At 48.6% G+C, this 13,272-nt stretch overlaps 1 protein-coding gene across 2 annotated transcripts in view; it reads right to left on the reverse strand.

Moving 5' to 3' along the window:
• Positions 1-13,272, reverse strand: part of OTOL1 (otolin 1) — a 63,752-nt gene that overhangs the window by 42,974 nt on the left and 7,506 nt on the right. The window contains exons 1-3 of one of the 2 annotated variants that reach the window (XM_089780781.1): positions 9,617-9,853; positions 9,371-9,476; positions 8,866-9,141 (exon numbers count right to left, since the gene is read on the reverse strand). The gene's annotated coding sequence lies outside the window, so the exon portion shown is untranslated. Of the gene's footprint in view, positions 1-8,865; positions 9,142-9,370; positions 9,477-9,616; positions 9,854-13,272 lie in introns of those variants that run through there. The other variant, XM_089780782.1, reaches the window with a different exon arrangement.

Consider the following 13,272-nt stretch of genomic DNA (forward strand, 5'->3'; position numbering starts at 1 on the left):
CCTTCTCCTAAGACACCCACTTCAGATGAAAAGCAAAAGTATAACTTGTTGTAAAGCAAGATCGTTAATCAACTTAAACCCAATTTATTTTAACATCATTGGTTAGTATGCACACTTTTTATGCTACAATCATAAAACCTTGCAAAACATGCAATTTTTAATTTAGGTCTGAGCTACAGCTCAGTCATTACCAAAACTCTCATTGACTACAATGGTCTTTGGATCAGCTCCTTAATGATGGTCTAATACTCCAGTCATCTGTAGAAGTGGGTTGCGCCCACAAAAGCTCATAATACCATCTACATGTTTTGTTAGTCTTTAAGGTGCTACTAGACTACTTAATTATGGTGCAAGTTATAAAAAATCAACAGTACTGGAAAGACAAGTTGTCTGATTATCCACAGACACGGGATAGTTAGGGAAGTAATGATGTGGTATCAAGGCTCACGTGATATTTCAAACTCTTCCAGAGGTAAGGAAGTATAAAGTATGAACAGTCTGTTTTGTCCTTGACCCCTCCTAAAATTTCCAAACAAGCAGGATATTTTATGTAGTGGCAGTCAATACTGGAGTGGAACAGAGTGAGGATCCCTGGACTTGTTTTCTAGCTCCACCACTGATTTGCTGTGTGACCTCAAGTAAATGAGAGACTGATCAATATCCCATTGAAGATAATAGAAAGACTCCCATTGACTTCAGTCAGCTTTGGATCATGGTCTAAGAATACAATTTTTAAAGGCAATTAAGTTCCTACAGATGCAGATAGCCATTCAGTGGTATTTTCAAAAGGGTCCCGGTGCCCACTTGCCTCTTTAGGTCCCTAAATAATGTAAGTGCCTTAATGTTTTTGCTTTAGTAAAATGAGGGTTGCAATTGTTACCCTAACAGAGACGCTAGATTTTGGGATGCTCTGTGATGGAAGATAATTATAAAATACCCATTGTGCAAAGGGAACAACCACCTAACTCTAGCCTGAAAGGTAGCCCCTGACTGAGCTATGTTTCACAGAGAATCATGTTGATAATTTGCAATGAAAAAAATCATTAAACATAGTGTGAGATTTTCAAAGGGATAGGTGTTAAATGCCTAACCTGCTTAAGTGCTTTTGTTTTTGTTTTCAGGTTGTTGGAGGGTTTTTTGTTGTTGTTTTTTAATTACATGGGTTAATCATAAAGACTTGGAAATTCAAGATGTGTATAAGGCCCTATAGGGTCTGAAACCCAGCTCTGTAGAATTGCCACACAGAAAAGTCCTCTACAATACAACCCAACAATAGCTGTAACCAGCTTGCCCTCCCTTCCCGAGATCCACTGAAAACACAGATCACAGGAAATCCTGCCACATGGGGGTATCAACAGACAGCAATCCAACAGGAGTTACAGGAAGCGTTTATGAAATAAGGCCGATCACCAGTTAGCAGCCATGATCGTCTTGTGCTCTCTATGCCTGAATTCCCAGCAGTGACCTCGGGTCAGATTTCATCCTTTATTCCCATTCAAACTGGAACACCAAGATGAACTGTGAAACCCAGTACCGATCCTCAGCCTGAACTCTGCCTTATCTCCAGTTTTGCCCTTCAGCCTGACTATTGACCCGGATACAGACTCTAAATCCAGACCATTGTTCCTGCCTACTGATTTCATGCCATTAATCAGGAACCTGAAAACGTGTTGCTTGGCCCCCAGCCTGAAGCAAATATTCATCACCAGCCACATAACAGCCCACAGAAACACTAACCCAGGAACCTATCCCTGCAACAAACCCCATTTCAAGCTCTGTTCACATATCTATACAAGTGACACCGTCACAAGACTTAACCACATAAGCCACACCATCAGGGATTCATCCACCTGCACATCCACTAACGTGATATATGCCATCAAGTACCAGCAATGCCTCTCTGCCACGGAATCATAGAACACGAGAACTGGAAGGGACTTCAAAATATCTTCAAGTCCAGTCCCCTTCCCTCATGGCAGGAATAAGCATGATCTATATCATTCCTGATAGATGTCTGTCTAACCAGATCTTAAATATCTCCAGAGATGGTCACAACCTCCCTACACAATTTATTCCAGTGCTTAGCCACCCTGACAGGAAGTTTTTCCTAATGTCCAATCTAAACTTCCCTTGCTGCAATTTAAGCCCATTGCTTCTTGTCCTATCCTCAGAGGCCAAGGAGAACAATTTTTCTCCCTTCTCCTTGTGATACCCTTTTAGACACCTGAAAATCGCTATCATGTCCCCTTTCAGTCTTCTCTTTTCCAAACTATATTGGCCAAACCAGACTGTGACCATTTATCCTTTGGTGCAGAGACTAAAGCAACATACAAAAACCCAGTAGGAGAACATTTTCATCTCCCTGGACATTCAGGGTACGTCTACACTACAGCGCTAATTCGAACTAACTTAGTTCGAATTAGTTAATTCAAACGAAGCTAATTTGAACTAGCGCATCTAGAACTAAAAACTAGTTTGAATTAGCATTTTGCTAATTCGAACTAGCGCGTCCACACTGATTGGACGCAGGGGGGCATTTAAGGGCAGCTGAAACCGGTTCTGGCAGGGCATCAGGTCAGTAGTTGCTTTGTGTGGCTGCTGTCTGAGGCTATCTGAGGCTCGAGCTTAAAGGGACCCCCCTGGACAGCTGGTTCTCAGCTTTTCCTGCTTGCTTGCCAACCTCGCCGAGGGACAGCAAAGCGTTGGTCTCTGTGCCCGTCTGTGTCGGTGCTTCCCTTCGGGGGGGCCGCCGCAGGTGGCAACATGGAGCCACGGCTCGCCCTGCACCTTCTGGTGCACGTTCTGGACTTGCTGCTGCAAGCCTGCCAGCAATGGCTCGAGGCTGCCTGGCACCACCTGGTGAACGTCAGCCCCCTGCCTCTCTGCCTGGCCACCCTGGGGGCCATGGAGGAGCCCCGGCAGCGCCCCAGCACCAGCATGCCCCGCCGCATCTGGCGTCTGGACACCAGCACCGACTGGTGGGACCGCATAGTCCTGGAGCGCTGGGAGGACCGACAGTGGACCCAGAACTTCAGGATGAGGAGGGACACCTTCCTGGAGCTCTGCGAGTGGCTCGCCCCTGCCCTGCGCAGAAGGGACACTCGCATGAGACTCGCCATCCCCCTCCAGAAGTGGGTGGCCATCGCCCTCTGGAAGCTCTCCACGCCGGACAGCTACCGATCCGTCGGGAACCAGTTCGGCGTGGGGAGATCCACGGTCGGAGCGGTGCTCATGCAGGTATGGCACTCGTCGGCCACCGAGCCGGGGGGGAGAGGGGCTGCGAGGAGGGGATGGGCCACCCCAGGGACAAAGGGGGGGCGGGAGGAGGCGAAAGCAACCCGCCCCGGAGGGGTCGGGCTGTCCCGGCCGTACTACACGCTGCCAGGGGGGTTGCTTCCGGGAGTGGGGCGCGGGGCACTGCCAGGGCACGCACGCTCCCAGCCACCCGGGCGCCCCACTGATTAGCGCTTTGCTGTGTCTCTCTCCGCAGGTGGTCAAGGCCATCAACCGGGTGCTGCTCCGCAGGGTGGTCCGCCTCGCCAACCCGGACGCCGTCATCTGGGGCTTCAGAGCCCTCGGCTTCCCCAACTGCAGGGGGGGCCGTCGACGGGACGCACATCCCCATCCATGCCCCGGAACACCAGGCGTCCCGGTACGTCAACCGCAAGGGGTACTTCTCCGTGATCCTGCAGGCCGTGTGTGACCACCGGGGACAGTTCACGGACATTAATGTGGGCTGGTCCGGCAAAGCACACGACGCCCGGGTGTACCGCAACTCCTCCGTGTGCCAGCAGCTGCAGGCCGGGACCTTCTTCCCCGACTGCCACATCAGGGTCGGGGACGTGGACATGCCCGTGTGGCTGGTGGGGGATGCCGCCTACCCACTGGAGCCCTGGCTCATGAAGCCCTACACGGGGCACCTCAATCCCTCCCGCCAGGCCTTCAATGCCAGGCTGACCAGGGCCCGCATCGTGGTGGAGGGGGCCTTCGGACGACTGAAAGCCCGCTTTCGATGCCTCCTCACCCGTCTGGACCTGGCCGAGCACAACATGCCTCCCATGGTGGCAGCATGTTGTGTGCTCCACAATTTGTGTGAGCGGAAGGGGGAGGCTTTCCTGCCAGTCTGGATGGCTGAGGCTGACCGCATGGCTGGACACTACGGTCAGCCCCGCACCGCCGCCATCCGGGAAGCCCAGCGGGGGGCCGTCCAGATCCGGGAAGCCCTGCGGAAGGGCTTCCTGGTGGAGGAGGAGGACTGACCTCTCCCTGCATGCCCCACTGGGGCCTTCTTCCACCCTACCCCCCTTCCCCTTTCCCCTCCCTACCTACTGTCAAATAAAGACACCTGTTTTTGAAACAAAAATGTCTGTTTATTTCACAGAACTGGGTGGTGGAAGGGAGGAATGAGGGTGGGAGAGGGGAGGGGGAAACCTGGGACGAGGGAGCTGGAAGGGGAGGGAAGGGAGGAAGGGAAAGGAAAGCTCAGGGGTGGGAGTCTGGCTGCCTCTCCTGTCTTGCCACACTGCGGGTCCGGGGGCGTCGGTGGGAAATGGTTGTGGGGGGGGCAGGAGGGACAGGGGGTGTGGAGGAAGCAGGATCGGAAGCAGGAGCAGGAGGAGCGGGGGGAGCAGGAGGAGCAGGGGGAGGAGGAAATGGGAAGCAGTCGAGCAGGCTCTGGAGGCGGCCTCGCAGGGCACGGCCCTGCTCCTCCAGGGCCTCCAGACTCCTCCGGCGCAGCCTCAGGTCCTCCTGGACCCAGTGGTCCTGGGTGCGGAGCTGGTGGTCCATGAACCGGAGGTGCCACCGCTGATACTCCTCCTCGTTCCTGGTTCTCCTGCTTGCCCGGGCACAGGTAGCTGCTGCAGGCGGTGTGGTGCGCCCTGCAGGCCCAGGTGCTGCAGCTGTGGTGCAACAAGACCAGCGGTCAATTACCCCAGGGGCCCAGGTGTGTGAAACCCAGCTCCCCTCTGCAAGGCCAGGGCCCCTGCAGGATCCCCAGCTGCTGCTCCGTGGTGGGCAAGGCCCAGGCGCATGGTCCCAGGGCTCCCTCTAGCCCCAGCCCTCCGTACACATAAGGGGAACACGATGGTACTCACAGGTGGACGCCTCCCCGGCCTCAGATGACGCAGGCGAGCGGCTCTGTGGGGTGCCTCGGGGTTCCCGGGTCCCGGGCAGGCTGGCGGCAGGCTCCTGGCTCTCAGAGCCCTCCTCCTCCTCCTCCGTCTCCAGGAGTGAGCCCTCTGCCCCGGGGTCAATCACGTCCTGGGGGGCAGGGATGGCATGAGCCCCCAGGAGGCGGTCCAGGGCATGGAAGTGGGGGCAGGCCTCTGGGTCGGCCCCTGGCTGGCAGGCCCGGGAGTAGGACTGTCGCAGGTCTTTGACCTTGCAGCGGACCTGCTCCCGGCTGCGCTGGTGGCCCCTGGCGGCCAGGCTGGCAGCCATGCGGCCGTAGACGGCCGCGTTCCTGTGGCTAGTGCGGAGATCGTGGACATTGGAGGCTTCCCCCCAAACCTCGATGAGGTCCACGATCTCCGCACTTGACCAAGCGGGCGCCCGCCTTTTGTGCCCCCGGGCAGGCTCCTGGGAGCCGCCAGGCTGGTCCTGGGGAGCAGTGGAGGGCTGGGAGCCCTCGGGTGGCTGGCTCATCCTGTGGCAGGTGCAGGGTCTGCTGGCACGGGTGCTTGCAGCCTTGCAACTGGCACAAACTGTGTAGCCAGCCCGTGGCCCTTTAAGGGCTCCGGGGCCGGGAGGGGGGCAATAGAGTTTCCCTGGTGTTGGCCAGAGTGGCCACCAGGGAAACCTGGGAAGCCTTAGCCTACCACTAGTTCGAATTAAGGGGCTACACACCCCTTAATTCGAACTAGCTAGTTCGAACTAGGCTTAATCCTCGTAAAATGAGGTTTACCTAGTTTGAACTAAGCGCTCCGTTAGTTCGAATTAAGTTCGAACTAACGGAGCGCTAGTGTAGCGCCTAGGAAAGTTAGTTCGAACTAACGTCCGTTAGTTCGAACTAACTCTGTAGTGTAGACATACTCTCAGTAACTCATTTAAAAGTAACTGTCCTTCTACAGAAAAAAACCTCAAAACAAAACAGAAACAAAAACTTTGAAACCAGATTACAAAGAGAAATAGCAGGACTGCAATTAATTCACAAATTTAAAAGGATCAAATTAGGACTGAATAAGAATGCAGAATGGTTCTCTTACTGTAGAGAATCAGCAAGCACAGTGCTTTGGCCGCATGACAGAGCGTCCCAAGGACGAAACCAAGCAAGAGTCCTGAGCCAACAATAACAACATCTGCCTAAGTCAATGACCTTCGAGAATGCTGTTTTTGTGACTGGGAAAAAGCAGTTTGGGAAAAAGCAGTTTGTAAACTTTTAAGGGTATAAAGATAGTTGTAATCTTTCAATAAAATGATTTCGTGATTGCACCGGCCGGAGTCCGTGCCTTCATACACCACATCTTACTACAAAGACAATTTTCCTTCTCTTGGTATTCACACTTCCCCATCAGCTGCTGAAAGTGAGCCACATCCACCCTGACTGAATTGCCCTCATTAACACTGGTCCTACACTTGATAAGTAACTTTCTTCATTTGTTATACTAGCTTATATATGTAATTTCCACTCCAAAGTATCGGAAGAAGTGGTTTTTACCCTCAAAAGCTTATGCCCAAATAAATCTGATAGTGTATATCTACACTAGCCCCCTAGATCGATCTAGGGAGGCTAGTAAGGGCGACCAAAATTGCAAATCAAGCCCAGGAATTAAATATCCCGCGCTTGATTTGCACGTTCCTGGCTGGTCGCCATTTTAGAAATTGACTAGCCCAAAGTAACTGCCCGCATCTACATGCAGCAGTGAAACGGGATTCCGATTTAAAGCCCTAACTTGAATTAGCTGGTATTCCTCCTGCAATGAGGTTTACCAGCTAATTGGATTTAGGGGCTTTAAATTGGAATCCCGTTTCACTGCCGCGTGTAGACGTGGGAAGTTACTTTGGGCTAGTCAATTTCTAAAATGGCGACCGGCCGGGAACATGCAAATCAAGCATGGGATATTTAAATCCCAGGCTTGATTTGCAATTTTGGTCACCCTCATTAGCCTCCCTAGATCAATCTAGGGAGCTAGTGTAGACGTACCCTTAGTCTTTAAGGCGCCACAGGACTCCTCATTGTTTTTGCAGATACAGACTAACACAGCTACCCTTCTGAGACTTGTTGCTTGGTTGTGATTGAACAGATAAGTCACATGGTATTGTTTATCTTCCTTAATTGGATAAACACTTCAGACATGAATACTATTCGTGCAAATCTTAAATTCTGTTCTACAAATACCTGTGGAAATGTCTTTGAAGTTCATTTCTTATTTAACCTTTATTGTGGGTGGGAGGGCAGTAAAACTCAAAGGCTCAAATGTTAGCAGAAAGAGAACTCAACAGGAGAGCAAACATGGCCTGGGAATTCAATTTAAAATGAAATTGAATGGTAATGAAAATCTCTTTTTTTTTCATTATTCATACAACTCCATTTCCAATCCAGCTACTGCATGATGGCTCATATGCAAGACCAAAACATGAAAAGTATTTGAGAAAATACATACATACATTAAGGATAGGGTTACCAAGTAGTCATAAAAAAAAATACCGGACATGCTTCATAAGGGGAGGAAGGGAAGGGACCAGCCGGGAGGCGAGCGGTGCTGGCCAGGAGGAGGGGGGGTGGGAAACAGAGCTAATGGGGGGGGCAACGGAGCTGGCCAGAGAAGATGGGGGGGGCCGACAGGAAGTAGGGTTGGTCGGTGGGGGGGGGGTCAGGCGGAACAAGGCTGGACGCAAGATATTGGGGGGGGCGTGGCCGGGGGAGCTCAGGAGGAGGAGGAGGGGAGAACTGGCTGCTGGAAGCAGGGCTGGCGGGGGCGTGCAGCAGGGCTGGCCAGGGAAGATCCGGAGCAGGAACCGGCCAATGGGAGGCAGAGCTGGCAGCCGGAGGGGGGGGGGGCAGAGGGACTGGCCGGGGAAAACTGGGAGGAAAAGTGGGGGAGAATCAACCAACCAGCTGGCTAGGAGGGGGCGAGGGAGCGAATCAGCCAACGGGGAGCAGGACTGACCCGGGCTGTGCAGATCTTAGAGTGCTCCTGTCCCACATGAGTCAGTCCAGCTGCGGCTTCACCATGCACTTGACCAGCGTGCAGGAGCATGGACCGGGATCACTCTCCTCCTCCTTACACGCAACCAGGGCTCCCAGCGCTGATTGTGCCCCACCTCCCAGTCACTTCCTCCACCCTTGCCAGGCTTCCGTCCGGCACCCAGCCAGAAAACCAGGAACTACTGGACATTGCACATGTCCGGTATTTTCTGGATTTTTTTTACCGGCAGAGGGCCCAAAAACTAGGAAACCAGACACCTGGCAACCCTAAGATGTCTAATCACTAATACCCCCCTCTATTAAAGAATTTAAGCAGGTGCTTAACTTGAAACGTGTATAGTCTCGGTGAAGTCAATGTGATTATTTATATGTTTAAAGTTAAGCAGGTCCTTTATGTGCCTTGCTGGATCAGAGGCTGCATATAGGAAAAATGAGCTGAACCTCAAAGATATATGGAATCTTTAAAAAAAAAAAAAAAAAAAAAAGGAGAGAAATCATAGAGAGGCAAAGAATTTGGCACAATTCAGCAGGGCATGGAAAGGAACCAAATTACAGCCAGGATTATGGATCTAGACATAAGATTCCAACCTCTGCTCTTCACAAGCCCCAGCTTCCACTCCACCCCACTGTTGCTTTCTTTTCACCCCTTACCCACTTGTTTTTCACTGGTCTGTCTGCCAGGTTTGGTTTTCACATACTACCAACATCAAACTCACATGTTTATGTGTAACTGCTTCACACCTGCTGTTATTCTTCCTTCTATCACTTTCCTCCAGTTTCTTCCGCTTCTTTTTTCTTCTCTCTCCTCCCTTTATTTTCACTCCCTATGGCAAATTAGCAGAGGCCCATACTATTTCCTTCTCCCATCAGAGGGAGTAAGAACAGCACGTGGAATCCCTTTCTTTCCACAAGTAGACAAAGTCCGGAGAAGGAGCCATCAGCCACTATTTCTTCTTCCTTTTACCTCATGGACAAGAGACTGGACTGTGGATCTGAGGAGAGAATGGAAAGGAAAAGTCCAGTGCCGACAATGTAAGGAATAGGAGAGGACGTGGAGAGAAGCCCAGACTTTGGCCAAGTACAGAACAGGTAAGTACTGATCTTTTCACTGGTTCCTCCCCTACTCCCTGTAGATTCCTAGGAGCAGCCACTCCCCTAGTTATATATTCCAGCTCCCAGTCTGCAGATGGTCTTCTAGAATGGTGGGAGCAGTTGACGTACCTCCAATGAGAATACCGTGCTGGTTGTGATCTGACCACATCCCTTTTGAGGGCCTTGATCAGACTGGGCTCATGATAACTGTCATCCTCTGCCTGGAAGGTGGCTCCTGAAAGGAGAGAAATAGAGAAAGTGGGCCCATGTGATAAGGTTTTTTGAAGCGTAGCCATTATTGTGGACCCCAAAAGAATGGCAGCAGCAATCCACTTTTGGATTAAAAAATAGCAGCAACATTCCTTCCTGACAAACCTGCTGAGTGTATGAGTGTCTGTCTGTTTGTTGACGGAGCAGAGAAGAGGCAGCTATGAAAGGGACTCCACACTCTGAGGAAAAACCTCGTGGAACTGCTGCAAGATCAGACAATGCAGAGAGCCAACCTGCGAGAGTCTTTACATGACAGATCTTTTAATGTTGGCCCCATGCGTGGGATGCATACTGCCAGTGAAATCCATTTAAAAAAATCTAAGTACACAACTGCCTAGCCACTTTCTACCCTACCATCCTCTAGTCACCCACATAATTGCTGAATATTTTAGCCCAAACACTACCATGTGACTTAGATGACCAATCATATAGCACCAATTACACAAGCCACAGGAAAGAAGAATTTGCAGATAACTTACAGACTAAAAATTATTTGTCTTAATAACACTGGATTAACAAATACCTTCTGAAAAATCAGGTTTCTCTCAAGAACATTTCACTATATTAAAAAGGGCTTTGCCTTTCAAACCCTCTGGATTCAACTGAAAGTAGAATTACAGGCTTCTCCTGTCACAGGCAGGAAAGAAATCAGGGAAGGGAGGAGGAGAGCCAAGAAAGAATAGAACATTACTAGATATGACAAGGACAAACACCTCATAGGAAAACACCCAAATTAGAATGAGTAGGATTAATTAGTCTATCCTATGGCTAAAGAGACATGGGTGTATACATCCAATTGTGAAAGAGCACAATAAAAATGAAACAGATAAGGGAGGGAAAACACTTGACATTAAATTGAAGGCTCAGATCTTCCCCCAGAAAATGGAAGAACAGAGTGGCGCCTGCAGGAAGAGGCAAGGGAGGGTCTTAGAGGAAAGAGGTGGAGTTGGGGGATCTGATTTTCAAAAATTAGAAATTTGGCAGCCCTCAGGTCTGAGAGTTGATCCTGGGTCCAGGAAAGAGCACTGCAGGGAAGCTTGCCCTTGCTATAAGCCTGTATTGCATGTGATTGTGATGTAAGAGGGAAAGAAATACACCCCTTGGTGAAAGATAAAGAACCTGCTGCACAGTCATGGTGCTGTAAATCCCAGGGAGCACAGAACTTGTATAGGTGATAGAGAAACAACTACATGAAAACAAGAAACATAACATTGCAAACTGGTGGCAGAAGGTGTGAGAAGAGCCAGACTACACACTGCCATGCTAGAGTTCTGAAGATACACTGCACAGAACTGAGGGTATGTCTACACTACAACCCTAGTTCGAACTAGGGTGGTAATGTAGGCAACCGGAGTTGCAAATGAAGCCCGGGATTTGAATTTCCCGGGCTTCATTTGCATAAAGCCGGGCGCCGCCATTTTTAAATGTCCGCTAATGCGGACTCCGTGCCACGTGGCTATACGCAACACGGACTAGGTAGTTCGGACTAGGCTTCCTAGTCTGAACTACCGTTAAACAAGCTAAGGTGAACAGCTCACTGAGAACACCAAACAGATGTCAGTGCTAAGAATAAAGACTATGGTTTGTTAGCTGAATAAACATATTTCATAATCAATATGTTCATTTGATATTTGCAAGCTTTGAATGTGCAGATATTTACATATTTAACACAGTAGCAGGCTGTGTCCATGAGCTGGATATGCCATGAGAACTACCTTTTTCACAATATTTCTGATTGCAGGCATAACTGAAGCCACATCGTGCTGAGTTGTGTGAAAATGAAAGATAACAAAGACAAACAGTCAAATACTGATACTTTGTAAACTTCCAATATGAGGAAGATATGTGCCTATCACACATTCCTTGCAGTTTCATTTTTCGTGATTAAATATTACAAGTCAAACTCAGAGGAGAGGCATATAAAAATGTTGAGGGGGAGGGGAAGCAGGCAAGAAAATGCACAGGGTTTTTATGTGGTACTTTAGTCTATAGAACCCACTAACAAAGCATTGAGGCTAACAGCTTAAAAGAATAAAATAAATCTAGACAGTTCTATAATTAATAAGGTCATTGATAGTTTCATAAAATAAGATTGACATGTATAAGGACTACAAACCCTCATGCTTTCAGGAACGAGACAATCAACCCATATTGCCTGGAGTTAAAAAACTTCCCCAAAAGGCAAGTTTTCCCGTAATTGTCCCTTATAGCACTTCTTGAAACCAGGCAGTGTCAGGTAAATGATATCAGAAGAAACACACATTTGATCTGGAATGGCAATCTGTGTCTATGAGACCTTCAGTCATGTTGAAAATACAAAAAAAAATGTCACTCATACATTGCCCCCCACAACTGTCTCTCTGAATAGGAAGCCTAAGCTAAGTTGGTGTAAACTATATACTGATAGAATCAACTTTGGCTGCGTCTAGACTGGCAAGTTTTTCTGCAAAAGCAGCTGCTTTTGTGGAAAAGCTTGCCAGCTGTCTACACTGGCCGCTTGAATTTCCGCAAGAACACTGACGATCTCATGTAAGATTGTCAGTGTTCTTGCGGAAATACTATGCTGCTCCCATTCGGGCAAAAGCCCTCTTGCACAAATGCTTTTGCTCAAGAGGGCCAGTGTAGACAACGCAGTATTGTTTTGCACAAAAAAGCCCCGATTGCGAAAATGGCGATCCGTATCTAGATTGGCACGGACGCTTTTCTGCAAAAAGTGCCAGTCTAGACGCTCTTTTCCGCAAATGCTTTTAACGGAAAAACTTTTCCGTTAAAAGCATTTGTGGAAAATCATGCCAATCTAGACGTAGCCAACATGAAACCCAACTCACTGAAGATTATGAGAAACCTCAAGGTAAATTAAGTGTGGGGCACCCTCTCAACTTTCCTTCCATATAAACTGTAATCTACACCTGCTTCTAGCCTCTCATGCAGAGCCAGATTTAGGGGCAGGCAACCCAGGTGGCCCTCTGAGGACCCAGGCTTGGGGAGTGCCAGAATCGGGCTGCTGTTTTTGTTATTAGTGACAAAAGGGAAAATAACAGGTTTCAGGTATTCTGTATGTGGATATGTTTTTCACTAACCTCTCAGAAAGTTCTGAACCTTTGTAGAATCTCAGGGAACCTTCCAGACTCTGAAGCTTTCTAGAATGCGGTCAGCCACACCTTTCCAGGTATGTAAAAGGCAGGGCATTGCCAGTCAGTAAACAAACTGAAGTGAGAGCCCAGATGCGATATTGTGAACTTTGTTATACTATGTAATTGTGAAAGTGTACTTGTATTTTAAGACTTGAAGTGTAAATAGTGACTAATAAAGAAAATACATAACGAGATGTCAGCGATATCTATCAAACTCCTATCTATGCAACAACATAAAAGAAACATTGTTATGTCTTTTGCCATGATTAACATATAATGTTTGATGACTTTCTAAGGCACAGTTCAATTTCTTGATGTTAGTACATCTCAATTTATTCTTAAAATGTAAAAATTTCTATAAGCTTACAGGAAATGTTTTGTATTTGCTTGCATGGCGTGACTAAATTTGGCTTTATTGATCCTAGCTTGCAAATGTATTGTCTTATATGACTGGGATAAATAATGAATGCAAATTGTGCATCAAAGTAATGAAATGGAGTACTAATGCAATAAAAAAATAAAGTATTCAAAAGTTTAACAAATGCAGGGCAGCATTAAGGACATTCCTTGCCTGGGGCACCATTCAAGAGCTGGCCCTGTTCTCAGAGCCTGACTTTCTCACTTTGT

This window comes from Pelodiscus sinensis, chromosome 10 (assembly GCF_052426305.1).
Source record: "Pelodiscus sinensis isolate ZL-2025 chromosome 10, ASM5242630v1, whole genome shotgun sequence".
In the NCBI taxonomy this organism is placed as follows: Eukaryota; Metazoa; Chordata; order Testudines; family Trionychidae; genus Pelodiscus; species Pelodiscus sinensis.